This window comes from Mirounga leonina, unplaced genomic scaffold (genome assembly GCF_011800145.1).
Source record: "Mirounga leonina isolate KUSES-001 unplaced genomic scaffold, KU_Mleo_1.0 Mir_128, whole genome shotgun sequence".
In the NCBI taxonomy this organism is placed as follows: domain Eukaryota; kingdom Metazoa; phylum Chordata; class Mammalia; order Carnivora; family Phocidae; genus Mirounga; species Mirounga leonina.
In genome coordinates, this window is record NW_023270320.1 from 10625608 (window position 1) to 10641966 (window position 16359).

Genomic DNA, 16359 nt, shown 5'->3' on the forward strand with positions numbered 1-16359 from the left:
TGACCTGTTGAGTCAGGTAGGGGCGGGGGGAGGAACCGAGGAAGCCTGAGGTTAGGTTTTAGGATTAGGCAACTGGGGGAAAGGGAGCCACATTGCTGATAAGACGGAAGATAGAGGACTGGGGAGAAGAATGAAATCACTACGGTTTGAAGAACATTGAGTTTGAGTGCTTATAGGATAAATACTAAAACGAAAGCCCTGCCATTCGTGTGGGCTCACTAGGCAGAGACTAATTTGAGTTAATAGAAAACTAAATTATAGGGGTGCTTGGCTGGCTCAGTTGGTAGAGCATGTGATTTTGATCTCAGGGTGGTGAGTTCAAGCCCCATGTTGGGGGTGGAGCCACTTAAAAATTATTTTAAAAGAAAACCAAATTATTGACTTCATGTGAAAAATTATAATTGTCTTGTGCTTTATTTTCTTGCCTTTCTTTTTTTTGTAATCTCTACCCCCAAAGTGGGGCTCAAACTCACAACCCTGAGCTTAAGAGTCACATGTTCTATTGACTGAGCCAGCCCAGGGCTCCTTGCCTTGTCTTTATTTAACTGTCTCCTATTTGACCTGACTTACTGAATCTTATTTTGTGAACATGTAAAAATTCTGTAACTAGGGGCACATGGGTGGCTCAGTTGGTTAAGCGACTGCCTTCAGCTCAGGTCATGATCCCGTAGTTCTGGGATCGAGTCCCACATTGGGCTCCCGGCCCAGCGGGGAGCCTGCTTCTCCCTCTGACCCCCTCCCCTCTCATGCTGTTTCTCACTCCTTCCCTCTCTCTCAAATAAATAAATAAATAAAATCTTTTTTAAAAAATTCTATAACTACGTGGATTTAAATGGTTATTTCCAAATGCTTAAAGGTACTTGGAAATTTCATTTCCTGCATTTTTTTTTAATGTCCCTTTCTAATTGGTTACACTGTGATATATCCACATAGTGAAGTACTATGTAGCCATTTAAAATGGTTTGCATTTAGGGGCCCCTGGGTGGCTCAGCCGTTAAGCGTCTGCCTTCGGCTTGGGTCATGATCCCAGGGTCCTGGGATCCAGCCCCGCATCGGGCTCCCTGCTTGGCAGGAGTCTGCTTCTCCCTCTCCCACAACTCCTACTTGTGTTCCTGCTCTCACTATCTCTCTCTGTCAAATAAATAAATAAAATCCTTAAAAAAATAAAAAATAAAATGGTTTGTATTTAAAAATATTTAATGAATGGGGAAATCATAATGAAGTACTCCTAAGTGAAAAAAGGGCAGGTTACAAAATAGAATGCACAATCTGATTCTAATTTTCATAAAAATATGTGTGCATCTGTATACATAGGGGAAATAATGGAAGGCAAAACAGCAAAATTTCATTCTGAGTGTTGAGAATTTGAAATGATTTTTTATCTTCTTGTTGTGCCTTTATGCATTTGACAAATTCAAAACAATGAATATTTAATATCCTAGGGTTTAAAAATTCATATTGTTTCCAAATGTTTTGCCTTATAAATTTATTCCACACCCACAGTGGCAAATCTTAAAACTGAAAATAAATTCACCAAATCAGCAGACGTTATCTCTGGATTGTGGGGCTAAGAGCCCTAGATTTTCCTTATGCTTTTTTGCGCTTTTCCCCCATCATGGAAAGGTTTATAATTAGAAACAGGTTTTTAGGAGGAAATACATTTCTTTCCTTCCTCTGGCTCAATGAAGTTCACTATCAGGAAAGAACCTGATGTTAGTCATTTGCACCTCCATGGGAATTTGACACCTCTCCTTCAGAGGTATGTAGGCTCCCCTTATGTTCTCTAATTAGGAGGATCTCTAAGTTCTACTATGTTCAGATGTCCTGTGGCTCAACCCACCTACTGCCCCACCAGGCTTTCCGTAAAGAGTTATGGCCTCATGGGAGATCCCGTCTTCATGATTTGTCCTTCTCCTGCCAGGGACGAAGAGCCCTGTGTCCAGAGTTCTCTCCTCAGTCGTGTTTCTTTCCTATTTTTGCTCTTCCGCGTTCAGTGTAAGATTCCTTGGCTAGTAAAAGCATGTTGGCTGCATGGAGCTACTTATAAGAGAAACCAGAGCAGCCTCCAGTGGCTGGAGAAGTGAATTCCTCCTAGATCTCTTTTTCTTACTCTTAACCCCAAGCCCCATCGTTTTTGCTTTTCTTCTCCCAGTTAATTTCCCCCTTTACAACAAGTCCTGGATTTTCTGAGGCAATGCATTTACAAACACCTTGTGCCCCTATCCCCTGATGTACCCTCATGCTTTGCTTTTGTCAGATCATGCATTCTGATTCCTGGTTCGGGAAATGTGGTCCCCATCGATGACCTCCCTATGAGCCTCGCAACAGCCCTGCAAGGTCAACGGGGCCGGGTGGAGATTAGAATTCCCCCTCTATCTACAGGTGAGGAGGTGAGGCTCTGGGAGATTAAATGCTTTGCCACAGGCGGTGAAAATGGCCCAGAGCCAATAGGCAAGCACAGCGTTCCTTTATTTACTCCTGCTTTCCTGAGCTCTGAAACTCCCTTACTAGACACAGAACCTTTCATTCCATCTTTGGAAAGAAGTCCTAGATGCCAGCTGAACTTGAAAGAAATGACTCATTGTGAACAGCTGAGTTTCCTAGATAGCTAAGGGCTCACTTTTCTATCATCCATTTCCATTCCTTCCTCCTTGCCTTATCCCCCTTCCTCCCCTCTGTTTCCCTCAATTACTTTTAAACTATTTGGGGTTTTGTTAAAGATTTTTTTATTTATTCATTGAGAGAGAGAGAGAATGATAGAGAGCATGAGAGGGGGGAGGGTCAGAGGGAGAAGCAGACTCCCTGCCGAGCAGGGAGCCCAATGCGGGACTCGATCCCTGGACTCCAGGATCATGACCTGAGCCGAAGGCAGTCGCTTAACCAACTGAGCTACCCAGGCGCCCCACTTTTAAACTATTTGGAAGAGTTTTTATCTGGCTGCCTTCAAAGGTGAGCTTTGACCCCCACCCTATCCACCTGGCTGCGGCAGGCCCTGCATGAGTCATAGCAGGTAGGTTGGTGGGGAGGGAGGGAAAACTGGGTCTACGTTTTTCAAGAGCACATGGGAGGCCCCGAGCTTCCATTATTGCCTTCAGCAGTTCATCCAGCAAAATATATTGCAAAGTTTCTTGCCTTAGAAATAAAAGAGCTGAATGTGTGACAACACAAGACTATCATGAAATGCCTAACTATAGCTAATATTTATCTGGTGCCAGACATGATTCTAATTACTTTCCATGTATGCATTCGTTGATCGATATCATCGCATTCCCTCAGGTACGTTGCAATGCTATACAACAGCAACGTTTGGGGGGCTATTGAAGTATGGGGACTATTTGCCTCTACATTTTTTAATTCTTGGATTTCTTTTTTCCTTTTTCTGAACCTCCCATTGCTATTAGGTTGCTAAATATCACCATTGTGGATTTCTGATTTGCTTCCTTTAATCTCCTACAAATTTAGAAGGATAAATCAATCGTGTTAGAACTCTATCCAGGGCGCCTGGGTGGCTCAGTCGTTAAGCGTCTGCCTTCGGCTCAGGTCATGATCCCAGGGTCCTGGGATCGAGTCCCACATCGGGCTCCCTGCTCTGCCGGAAGCCTGCTTCTCTCTCTCCCACTCCCCCTGCTTGTGTTCCTGCTCTCGCTATGTCTCTCTCTGTCAAAAAAATAAAAAATAAAATCTTTAAAAAAAAAAAAAAGAACTCTATCCAGAGAAAGGTAAATATGCTTGATAAGAGCATATAAGTAAAATATAGTAACAATCATGCATGTGTGGTGCCCAGATAGAAATATACTTGATACATCTGTTTCATTCATTTTAGGTGCCAGAGCCTTTATGTTAACTTTTTATGTTGAAATAATTTCCAGTTTACAGAAAAGTTGCAAGAACAGTACAAGGAACATCCGTATACTTTTCACCAACCTTTCACTGATTCTGGCTGGAAGGATCTCAATGAGTTCATGGGGTACAATTTCTCAGGATCACTAGTAAAGAATGTCACCATTCTAAGTATTGCTTAGTCTGTCATACATTCAATTTCCTAATTTTTCTTCCTGCCGTGAATGATTAAGATCTGGCTAAATTAATTTTTGCTACCTATTTCGAACCTGAAATCAGAAGTATGGAAAGCCCTGGAGATACTGAAACCATTGACCTGATGAATCACAGAAGGTAAACTATTTCAAACTGAAGAAAAATAATCCTGGCTTGTAGCTATATTATTTATTTATTCATTACAAATATTTGTTGCTAGGAACATTTTGTAATGGATATAACACTGTCAGAAGGCCTTTTTATCTACTCTTGCGTTCTAATATGGAAGCACATCTGACCTCATCGAGGATGGAGGATATTTTGATAAACTAAAATTTTAAAAAATCTTTTAATTTCTCTTTAATCTTCCCTTCTGTAGCCAAATTATTCATCCCTGAAGCTTTTTTTTAGTGATCCTATTTTCTAATGCCTGGAATCTGTGTTGTTAAAATGGATTTTAAAAGATTGACACGTGGGCGTCTGGGTGGCTCAGTTGGTTGAGCGACTGCCTTCAGCTCAGGTCATGATCCTGGAGTCCCAGGATCGAGTCCCGCATCGGGCTCCCTGCTCGGCAGGGGGTCTGCTTCTCCCTCTGACCCTCCCCCCTCTCATGCTCTCTCTCTCTCTCATTCTCTCTCTCAAATAAAAAAAATAAAAAAATAAAAAATAAAAAGATTGACACGTAAGGACTGCATGTTGCACACGGTAGAGACTTTCAGTGCTTAAGCTAATGCTGAATTAAACACCAAGCTGGTTTGAATTAAATGTTGAATTAATGCTAAATTATACACCATGGTTGTTCCACCATTGGTGAGAAAAATGTCAAGATGATCTTCCCCATGGTCTCTCTAGACCACGCTCCTCTTCATGCAACCCAGAACTGGGCATACTTCTTAAATCTGTATTTATTTAGTCATTCATACATTCAATATGTGCATGGTAGGGTATCTTTTATCTTAAGGAAAAAAAAAACTGTGTTGCTACCATAAATGATGGTTTGAGCACATCCTGAAATCTTATCACTCCTACTCAGCTCAAAACATATAAGCCTGTTTAATGTAAAATTATACTTTAAAAGCATATGGTCATTTCTAACGTGTTATAATATGAAGTATACAGTACCACCTATGAAGCTGTTCTTGTCAAAAACATTTAAGACTGGGGCACCTGGATGGTTAAGCGTCCTCCTTTGGCTTGGGTCATGATCCTGGGGTCCTAGGATCGAGCCCCACGTCTGGCTCCTTGCTCGGCGGGGAGCCTGCTTCTCCCTCTCCCTCTGCTGTTCCCCCCATTCATGTGCTCTCTCTCTCAAATAAAATAAATAAAAAATCTTAAAAAAAAAATAAGACTAAAAACAAACAAATATTCAAGAGTAATCACAGCTTATTTTAAAAGTAATTTCTACACCCAACGTGGAGCTCAAATAATGACCCTGAGATCAAGAGTCACATGCTCTACCGACTGAGCCAGCCAGGTGCCCTAAGACTAATCACAGCTTTTGAGATAACTCTAAGTTACAAGAAATACAGGGGTAGAAGAAAAATGTAAATGACACTATGAAGAAACAGTTGAACAAGTCCAGTATATGGGACATTCTTTAAGACAATGGCCTGGTATGTTTATAAGCCAATGTAATTGAGGGGAAACATGGTGGAGGGATTACATTCTAAGTTCAACAGTCCTAACAACCATAAATAATTCATGAATGTTGCTTAAGTCTTTGTTGAAAAAAAATGAGCTATAAAAATATCTCCTCAATTGGAGAAAATTGAGTATATATATTAAAATATATCGAAGAATTATTGTCAGTTTGCTTAGGTTTATAATGGCACTGTGGGTATATATGAGAATGTGCTTATTTTTAAGAGGTACTACTAAAGTATTTGGGGTGAAAGTATGTTGGGATGCACAAATTAGTTTTAAATTTATGTTTATAGGCCGCAGCAACTTCTTGCTAGACCCACATCCAAAGGCAAGGGAAACAAAAGCAAAAACGAACTATTGGGACTTCATAAAGATAAAAATCCTCTGCACAGCAAAGGAAACAGTCAACAAAATCAAAAGGCAACCTACAGAATGGGAGAAGATTTTGCAAATGACATATCAGATAAAGGGCTAGTATCCAAGATCTATAAAAAACTTACCAAACTCAACACCCAAAAAACAAATAATCCACTCAAGAAGTGGGCAGAAGACATGAACAGACACTTCTCCAAAGAAGACATACAAATGGCCAACAGACACATGAAAAAATGTTCAACATCACTAGGCATCAGGGAAATACAAATCAAAACCTCAATGAGATACCACCTCACACCAGTCAGAATGGCTAAAATTAACAAGTCAGGAAACGACAGATGTTGGCGGGGATGCGGAGAAAGGGGAACCCTCCTATACTGTTGGTGGGAATGCAAGCTGGTGCAGCCACTCTGGAAAACAGTATGGAGGTTCCTCAAGAAGTTAAAAATAGAGCTACCCTCGACCAGCAATTGCACTACTAGGTATTTACCCTAAAGATACAGATGTAATGACCCAAAGGGGTACGTGCACCCCAATGTTTATAGCAGCAATATCCACAATAGCTAAACTACAGAAACAGCCAAGATGTCCATCAACAGAAAAATGAATAAAGAAGATGTGGTTCATAAAAAAAAAAAAAGAAGAAGATGTGGTTCATATATACAATGGAATATTACTCAGCCATTAGAAAGGATGAATACTTACCATTTACATCGACGTGGGTGGAACTGGAGAGTATTATGCTGAGTGAAATAAGTCAATCAGAGAAAGACAATTATCCTATGGTTTCACTCATATGTGGAACATAAGAAACAGCACAGAGGATCATAGGGGAAGGGAGGGAAAACTAAATGGGAAGTTATCAGAGAGGAAGACAAACCATGAGAGACTCTTAACTATAGGAAACAAACTAAGGGTCGGTGGAGGGGAGGTGAGTGGGGGGATGGGGTAATTGGGTGATGGGCTTTAAAGAGGGCATGTGATGAGCACTGGATGTTGAATACAACTGATGAATTATTGAACTCTACATCTGAAACTAATGATGTAATATATGTTGGCTAATTGAATTTTAAATTAAAAAATGTATATTTATATTTATAAAACAACAGAAAATTATGTGTGTGTATATCTATATCAGCAGGAAATTAGAAATAAATCGCATACATATTTATATCAACATACGTTTACACATACACAAATAGAAAAAGCAAAGGTGACAAAACGTTAACAACTGTTAAATCTAGATGGTGAATAGTATTCATTCCACCATATTTTTAAATTCTCTTTAAGACTGAAATTTTGTAGCATAAAATGTTGATGAGAAATACACATAGCAAAGGAAGGGAAACCTCTACACACCAGAAACTGGGAGAGTGGTAAGAGCAGGCTGAAGCCACGGATCCCACAGCGGGGCTAAGACCAGGCAGGGACCACATGGGCTGAGTTTTCAACGTCTGAGCAGAAACAAGAGTTGGCCCCACAGGTACACCAGCTCCCATAGGGAAATAGTGTAAAGTCAGGATCTGGGAATAAATAATCATCTAACAAAAAAAACAAGAAATCTGATGCTTGGGGTGCCTGGGTGGCTCAGTTGGTTAAGCGACTGCCTTTGGCTCAGGTCATGATCCTGGAGTCCCGGGATCGAGTCCCGCATTGGGCTCCCTGCTCAGTGGGGAGTCTGCTTCTCCCTCTGACCCTCCCCCTCTCATGTGCTCTCTCATTCTCTCTGTCTCAAATAAATAAATCAAATCTTTAAAAAAAAAAAATCTGATGCTTATGGAGGTTGAAACAAACATCCTCAGAACTTTGGAGGTTGAACTGATCATTCCCAGAAACTTGGTACATGATTGGGTTACCTCAAAGAGCAGTGAAGACCCAGACTGATCGCACACCCCAATACTAGTGGCCCATCATTATCCTCTAGCTCAGGCTGGAAAATGGCCACAAGGAAGAACAATGAAAACCAAGACTACCTACACCCACATAGTTTGGTGTCTTCATTAACATGACTTTACTATTCCATTGCCTTCATTAGCATAATTTTGCTAATCCACGTGACTCTTATCCAAGAAAGGAAAAGTTGCAAATAACTTTACAGTTCATCATAGGAACTTATCAAAAGACCCAGCAATTCAAGAAAGCATCAACACACAGTTTACATTCCAAGACTCTTTGAATGCCTTGTCTCAAAACCCTCACCTTGCTGTTTCCACAAATCCTAAACTCTTTTTTTTTTTTTAAAGATTTTATTTATTTGTTTGAGAGAAAGAGAGAGTGTACGCAAGCAGTACTGGGAGCCCGAAGTGGGAGTCGATCCCAGAACCTTAAGATCATGATCCGAGGGCGCCTGGGTGGCTCAGTCGGTTAAGCGATTGCCTTCGGCTCAGGTCATGATCCTGGAGTCCCGGGATCGAGTCCCGCATCGGGCTCCCTGCTCGGCAGGGGGTCTGCTTCTCCCTCTGACCCTCCCCCTCTCATGGGCTCTCTCTCATTCTCTCTCAAATAAATAAATAAATAAAAATCTTTAAAAAAAAAAAAAAAGATCATGATCCAAACTGAAGGCAGATGCTTAACCGACTGAGTCACCCAGGCACCCCCTGCAAATCCTGAACTCTAATATCATGATAATTGCCCAATTCTAATCAAGCCTTAAACCAGAGATCAAATCTCAATAAATCAGGTCTTGTGGAGAAGCTATTTGTGAAGTTAGCATTCTTCCTCCCTCTAATAAGCAATAAACGCAGTTTTGTGTTACCAAGAGGTTATTCGGGTACTGTTTGGGAAGCCAGCATTCTACAAGGACAAAGAGAAAATTCTACAGCCAACAAAGGAAAAAGGCAGATTACAATAAAGTAATGGCAAGAACACTGAAAAAAAAAAAAAAGACTTCTCATCAGCAAAAATAAATGCTGGAAGACAATGAAGTAATATCTTTGATGTGCTGAGGAAACATAATTGGACCCGAAATTTCTAAAGTCAGGCAAAATATCATTTACAAGTCAAGGCAAATTAGAAATTTTTTGACACTGAAGCACTTGGAAATTACTACCAATAGACTCATACAAAAAGAAATACTAAATATGAAAAAATGAACCTAGAAGGGATGAAAAGGATAAAGAAGCAAGAGTATGCAAAAGAATTGTTAAAATGCGCTGGTAAGTCTAAATAAATACTGAATGTGAAAAAAAATTACAATATCAATCATTTTGTGTGTGTTTTCAAAAACCAGCTGGCGTTCCCAGTTAAAGACAGCATATTAAAAGCCAGCATTTGATTCTGCTTCTTCCTGAAACCCCACAAAAATGACAGTCAAAGAATTTTCTTCAAACATAGAACCCACCAGCATGAAAAGAACAGGAAATATTTCAGTAGCAACAAAATTTTGGATGCTGAGAAGCAGAAGGCAAGTCAGTTGGGGAATATTGGTGATCGATCTGATTTTACCACAGAGAACCCAAAAGGCCAGGTGGCTGGCAACACTAGCCATCTCCAGAACTAAGTCTGAAGATGGACTAAACCCATCCTACTAAAAACAGGAGGATGCCCAAGGAACCGGGCTTCCAGAGGCGAAAGGAATTCCCAGCATGAGAATAAGAGGAGATCCTAGGGTAACGGCTCAATGTGAGTGTAGAGAGCAACCGGTCCGGACGGGGATAAGTCAGAAAGTTCCAGAAAAGACTTATGGAAAAAAAAAATGACACTGAGAAAGTAATTGATATGTTTGCCAAGAGGAGATTTAGGCAACTGGGGGAAAGTGTGGGGCTGAATTAATGAGACATCGCTGAAAATTAAGCAAACAAACAATACTCATTAACTGGAGGGAAAACAAAGTTACGAAAGAAAGGAAACGTCATAGCAAATAATGTGGTTCAACTGTGAATAATACTTCTATAGTTTTAGTACCTTAAACACTGACTACTTATAAACAAAATTATGATATAGCTATTTTAAAAAAATGTATAGGGAGGGGATGTTGATATATACCTTGTGGGGGATGGAATCAAGAGGGAAAAAAAAAAACCCTCAGTGTTCATCGTGAGAAATCAATAGGTAATGCCTAAAACTGAAAACTCAAAAAAACAGCAATATAAACATATTATTGAGAGAGGTGAAATGAGAGAAATACCCAGTGCTTTTCAATACCTTTGCTTCCAGGCAGTGGGGAACCAGGAAGGGGAGCGAGGGGGACGGGGGAAGACACACATGGAGGGCTCTAGGCAGAGGGGTACTACTGTTTCACAAGTATTGCAGAAAGCATCAATCTTTATGCACGCTATGGGACTGATGACCATAGAAACAAACATTTTTCTAAAGCTGGATTCAAAGTACTGGATCGTAATTAATGAAGAAGATGGGAGGAAAAGTATTTCTGAAGGAAATTAAAATAAAAATCCTCATGCAGAGGGTAAAAGGACCAATTAAATGTAGACTTTGTTTAACTTGAAAATTGACAGAGCTCAGTAAAGAGAATAAAAAACACAAGATAAACCAAACCAAAGAAAGGAGACAAGAAGAAAGAGAAAGCACGATAAACTTAAAAAAACAAAATGTAAGATGGCAGAAATTATTTTAAATAGATCAGTCATCACAATAAATATAAAAAGAGAATCACTATTAAAATACTGATTGTGGCACCTGGGTTGCTCAGTCAGTTTAGCGGCCAACTCTTGATTTTAGGTCAGGTCATGATCTCAGGGTCCTGAGATCGAGTCCTGCCTCCGGCTTGAGCTCAGCCTGGAGTCTGCTTGAGGTTTTCTCCCTCTGCTTCTGCCCCTCGCCCTGCTTGAGTGCTCTCTCCCTCTCTAAAATAAATAAATTTTCCAAAATATAATACAGATTGATTTTTAAAACTACCTATAAACAGTTTATGAGAGCTACACTTAAAATAAAATAAAATATATATACATGTGTTCCAGACAGAGATTTTTTAAAGTCTTAGAGAGACAACCTACCAACTAAAAAAAGTTATAATTTTTTTTAAAAACCTGTGAATTTTATGTATCTAATAACACAACTTGGTACTATTCCAAACAAAAACGGACAGAGTTATCTTGCAGGACTTTTTTCTCCATCAGTGCCCGCAGTTCTTGGTCATGCCACTTCAAAGAATGAAGAGGTAGACCAGACAGAGTGGTGGGCAGTAAGGCAAGGTTTATTGAGCGATAGCAAAGTAATGGTACAAAGCTCCCAAGGAAGGAGGGGACCCAAAGGGATTGCCATCAGAGTTTCTAAATCTAGGGGTTTTTATGCGCTTGTTCGTGGGCTGTTTTAATCTGGTTAACCCTCCCTGTGCCTGTCACCCAATGAGGCTTTTGTCACCTGGCTATCATATGGGATAGGGTGGAGGGCTCCTTCCAGGGTGGTGTAAAATCCTCTTAGAGTGGGGGCCCGTTATCCCTGCCTGCCTGCCTTCCAACTATCCTTCATCAATTAGAGTAAGGAATTAACAAGCCCATAAACCTGGGAGATTTTAATCCATCTCTCAAAAGCTGATAAATCAAGAATATTTTAAAACCTTATATAGGACGGAAAGAAAGATAGAAACTTGAATTCCAAGACAGAGATTAAATAGCCTCTTCTAGCATGTGCGGGACATTTGCTAAAAAATTGGCCACATAGAAAGCCACTCAGGAAATCTCAACCAATTTCATAGAACTGACATTTAAAATGAAGTCATATGGACTGTAGAAAAATTGGGAAATGTAGATATTTTAAAGCACAAGATAAAAATTATCTGTCATCCCACTCTGTCTAGAGATGACCTCTTTTAATATTCGGCATATTTTCTTTGGGTCTTTTTCAAAATGTGTATTTATACCTGCTTTTCTTCTCCTTCCCTTCTTTTTTTAATAGGGGGATTTGCTGCATATTCCTTTTGTATCCTGTTTATTTGCACATAATGTCCTCGTTTATTTCTGCTATAAGGGCACTAGCTTCTCTAGAGTTTATTTTCATTCTAAAGTCAGGCTGATGGAAGGAATATCTGCTCAGTGCGATAATGTGTGGCTCTTGGAGAAAGTGAATATTCACAGCGGTAAGATGTGTTCACCCTTAGGTAAACCAGGAGGAAAGTGGCTACAGAATGCATTGCAGGAGAGGTGGAGAGGAAGTTATTAGAGTTGAAGCAAAAGCCGGATTGCCCCTCTACCAAAAGGACCCCCGCGCCTCCTCCCACCCCCAATTCAGAACCAGCAGGAGCCGGGCAGAGGAAAGGCTCCCTCACACCCGGCCGACACCCGAGAGGGCAGGCCCACCAATCCCACGTGCGGACCTGGGGGAGAGGAGGTGTTAACCAGGGGCGGAGGAAGAAGCCAAAGGACAGGCACTGGATGAATGGAGATTTAGAAGAATAAGTCAGAATCAGCACGGGGCCCCTCAAAAGGACACCTAGTCTTCTGCCCCGCCTCCCCTCTCCACATTCCCACCGCCAAATAAAGTCACAATTGTCTATCTTCTGCTACTGGGCCCTTCCGGTGAAAATGCTGTCTACACCGGCAGCAGAGGTCAGGATGGACCAGCCCGGGGTGGACCAGCCCGGGAGCGAGGGGCGTGGCGGTACTTGGGGCGTGGTGGCTGGAAGGAAGCCAGGTCCCCGTCCTTCTGCCTGTGTCTTGTGTCAGGAAAGCGGTAACCTGCAGCAGCGGACGTCCCCAGCGCGCACACCCAGCGGATCCTGCCCCTGGCCAGCCACGCCCCCAAGGGCCCAGGACTCAAGGCTTGAGCATGCCTTCCTTCATGTAATTTCTGCTGAATGCCTGACACACAGTAGGACTTGGTACATTTTAGCTATTGCTATTCTTTTTCTTTAGGTATGCCTACTTGCTACAGTGATGGGAGACACCGGCTTTGGTTTAAAACAGTCCTGGGTTTAAATCCATGCTCAAATCCCACTTATTAGCTGCTTGGCTGCTTCAGAGTGGATTTGCCCCCACTCTAAATCTGTTTCCTCAACTGTAAAATGGAATTAATAATACCTACTTTATGGGATTAAATTAGCTAATCTATGTAAAGCACTTAGCATAGTGCCCAGCCTGTAGTTAATGGTAGGGGTTAGAATTACCATTTAACACATGGTTGTTGGTGTCTCTTGGGGTTTTTTTCCCCACTCCTCCCCCTCTCTCTCTTACTTAAATATTTTGGGGGGAGCGAGGTGTTTCTTTTGAGACCGTTTGGAAATCTGTTCCTATTTTTCAGTAGCCTCATTTTTCCATCTTAGTTATCCCAGTATAATGTATCCATTCATGCCTTCTAGTATGGAGGGCAGAGATTTAAAGAAATATAGAGGGGCACCTGGGTGGTTCAACCGGTTAGGCGTCTGCCTCCTGCTTGGGTCGTGATCCCCCGGGGTCCTGGGATGGAATCCCAGCATAGGGCTCCTTGCTCAGCAGGGAGCGTGCTTCTCCCTCTCCCTCTGCTGCTCCCCCTGCTTTTGCTCTCTTGCTCTCTCTGTCCAATAAATAATATTTAAGAAGAAAGAAAGAAACATAGAAATAAGTGAGGTTACATATAGCTCATGGGTCCTTCGATAGATATCTGTATCAACACAAACAAGGAAGCAGACAAAAGACAGTGGATCCAGAAAGGTTTTATAAAGGAAACAACTCTTCAGCCTCATCTTGAAATAGAAGCGTTTGGAATCAGATAGCCCTGAGTTTGGACCCGTGGTCTGCCATTGACTAGCTGTGGGTGAATTAACATCTGGCCGAGTGTCAGTCTCCTCATGCATTCAGTGAGGATAATAACACCCACCTAAAAGTTGGGTGGGATCAAATGAGCTGATAAATGTGAAAGCACAAGGAATTTACAGATAGTAAATTATCAATACATGTGCTTCTATTAGCTTCCAACCCTCTCCTGTCCTACCTTCTGCATTACTTCTCCCCACTAACTCTTTCCTCCATCCTCCCTCCCCCTCTCATCCTTAATTTTGTTTGATGTCACCTAGAAACATAATAAACCTCCTAGCTACAAAGAAAAATATAAAGCCGCCTGAGTTATGGGTTGACCCCTGGTCATTAATAGTCCATTAATGAAGATGTTGGATCCATGGACAACTTCTATGGGTACCTGTAAACATCTGCCCATGTTGTCCATGGCATGCTTTAAAGCATATTTTTCCAGCTTTTTGAGAAAAGTGAAATGCAGGGTTGAAAAGGAAGTCTTGCCAAAGCTTGAGATCAAGTTTGCCTACAACATCTTCCCAACCTACCAACCCTAAAGACTCTGTCACTTAAAATGAGGTTAGTCCAATAATATGTGCTCTTTCACGATTTGACTTATGACCATTTTTTACTGACTTTTCTTGGGGACAAATTAAAATTTCAAATTTCCCAGGCCAATTCTTTGTTTTAAATGATGAGGATTTCATTTCTTCATGTAAATCGTCATGCCAAGAAGGCATGGAAAGGAATTGAGTTTGCTTCTCTAGAAAGGAAAAGGCTGGGGGGTGGGAGGGATTAATCCTTGCTGGCAGCCTGTAATGGAACCTCCTCTTTAGCACAAAACTGACCTGAGGATTGTGTCACTTTGGCCAATAAGTACTTTCTCTGACCGGAGATCAAAGCCTCACCCACCACCCCTGCTGGGAACATAGTCAGTCCCGATTTTGGCTGCAGTTGCTAATGTGTTCTCATCTGAAACTAGGTCCAGCCTGACCTTATCCACTTCCTGCCTCCTTCCTGCAGACAACTCTCCCGGGAGTCCACATCTGCCTGGTTTTCAACAGCATCCTCTGCTGACATGCATTCACTCTGCCACTTCCCCCATCACACGATGACCTGGGGACTGGGGACGGCAGCACCGCCCCTGCCTGCGAAGTGTTGACCGACTTCGAACTGACAAGGTGATTACAGTAGAAAAGCAACTAAAGCTAAACATCACTGAAAGGCAGCACAAGTGAAGAGGTAGGGGCATGAATTTCTTCCAGAGTCGGGGGAAAGGTGTTCACTTAAGAGCTGAGCTGCCGGAAGTGGCTTCCTGATAGAAATCCACTGTGCCTTCTCCATTGTGTGGGGTCACTGGTTTAGAACAGTTAAAGACATGAACTTCGAGTCAGACTGCCAGGGTCTGAAACTCAGCTCAGCCCGTAACTAGCGTGTGGCCTGGGCAAATGACTTCACCTCCCTGGGCCTCAGTCTCCTCCTCCCTAAAATGGGGACAATGATAATGCAACCTAGCTCACAGACTTGTGGCGAGGATAAACCGAGGGAAGAGATGTGAAACACGTGGTATATGCTAAATACTAATAAGGGCTCCCGACCCGTGTTGTTTACGACACGGTGTTCTTGAGAATAAGAAATGGACAAGTAAGGCGCGCCGTGGTGTCTATGTAATTAACGAATGCTGCCTGGGGAGGAGCGAGTGTGTTTAAGGCATCGTCTGGGACGGCTTGCATAATGTCGTCCTCAAGCAAAATGCCCTGTAATTGGCGCAGCTCCGAAAACACACGGCCGCCCGAGCATGCACGCGAGGCGGGGCTGCTCGGCTGCGTGCTCTGTGTCCGGGCTGTCAACACCCGCGGGTGAGCCCACGCTGCGTGTGCGCTCGGGCCGCTGGGTGCCGGGCTGCGTCTCTGTGTGTCAGCGACACCCCGATAGGAACCCTGCTTCGACGTGCGTGTCATGGCTTAAAAATAGAGGCTAATCCGTCAGCCGGTCTCGCAGCGGCGGCGGGCGGGGGCGGCGGCGGCGGCCGCAGGAGAGTCATGGCCGTGGGGCCGGTTGCGCCTGCCATCGGCCTCCGCGACTGAGACCCCGCGCCGCGCTCGCACCCAGGTAGAGGGGCTGCGGGGGGTGGTCGCCTCCCCCGCGGCGCGGAGAGGCGCACGGCTCCGGGCTGGGCTGGGCTGGGCTGGGCTGGGGGCGGGGGGTGGGGGACGCGGGAGCCAGCTAGCTGAGCTCCCCAGGGCTCCCTCCCTGCACCTTCAGCGCCGGGTTGTCTGGGTTAGCCGGGGCTGGGGCGACAGCCACGAACCTGTTACAACCTCCACGGCGGCCGGGGGGGAGGGGGCCGCGGACCAAGGCGCCTGAACGCGGCGGATGGGATTGGAGAAGGCCGAGGGGTATACCCCGGGACGTAATGGGGCTCCGCCAGCCTCGAGGAGAAATAGAGCCCCACCGAGCTCCTCCCTACACCTGGGCTCCTTCCCGCTTCCTCTTTACCCTTTGGCATCAATCACCCGGGCAGCAGAACCCATTTCGAGAAACCGTTGTTTGGGAATAAAGTGATGGGGTCTTTAGGCCTGAGGAGACAAGGCAGATGATGATGATGATGATGATGATGATGATGATGATGATGATGATGATG

The 16359-nt window shown here is 43.2% G+C and overlaps 1 protein-coding gene across 2 annotated transcripts in view; it reads left to right on the plus strand.

The window, feature by feature from the left end:
* Nucleotides 1–14761: 14761 nt before the first annotated feature.
* Nucleotides 14762–16359, plus strand: part of DUSP26 (dual specificity phosphatase 26) — a 6175-nt gene continuing 4577 nt past the window's right edge. Inside the window, exon 1 of one of the 2 annotated variants that reach the window (XM_035004061.1) lies at nucleotides 14762–14896. The gene's annotated coding sequence lies outside the window, so the exon portion shown is untranslated. Of the gene's footprint in view, nucleotides 14897–15563; nucleotides 15828–16359 lie in introns of those variants that run through there. The other variant, XM_035004060.1, reaches the window with a different exon arrangement.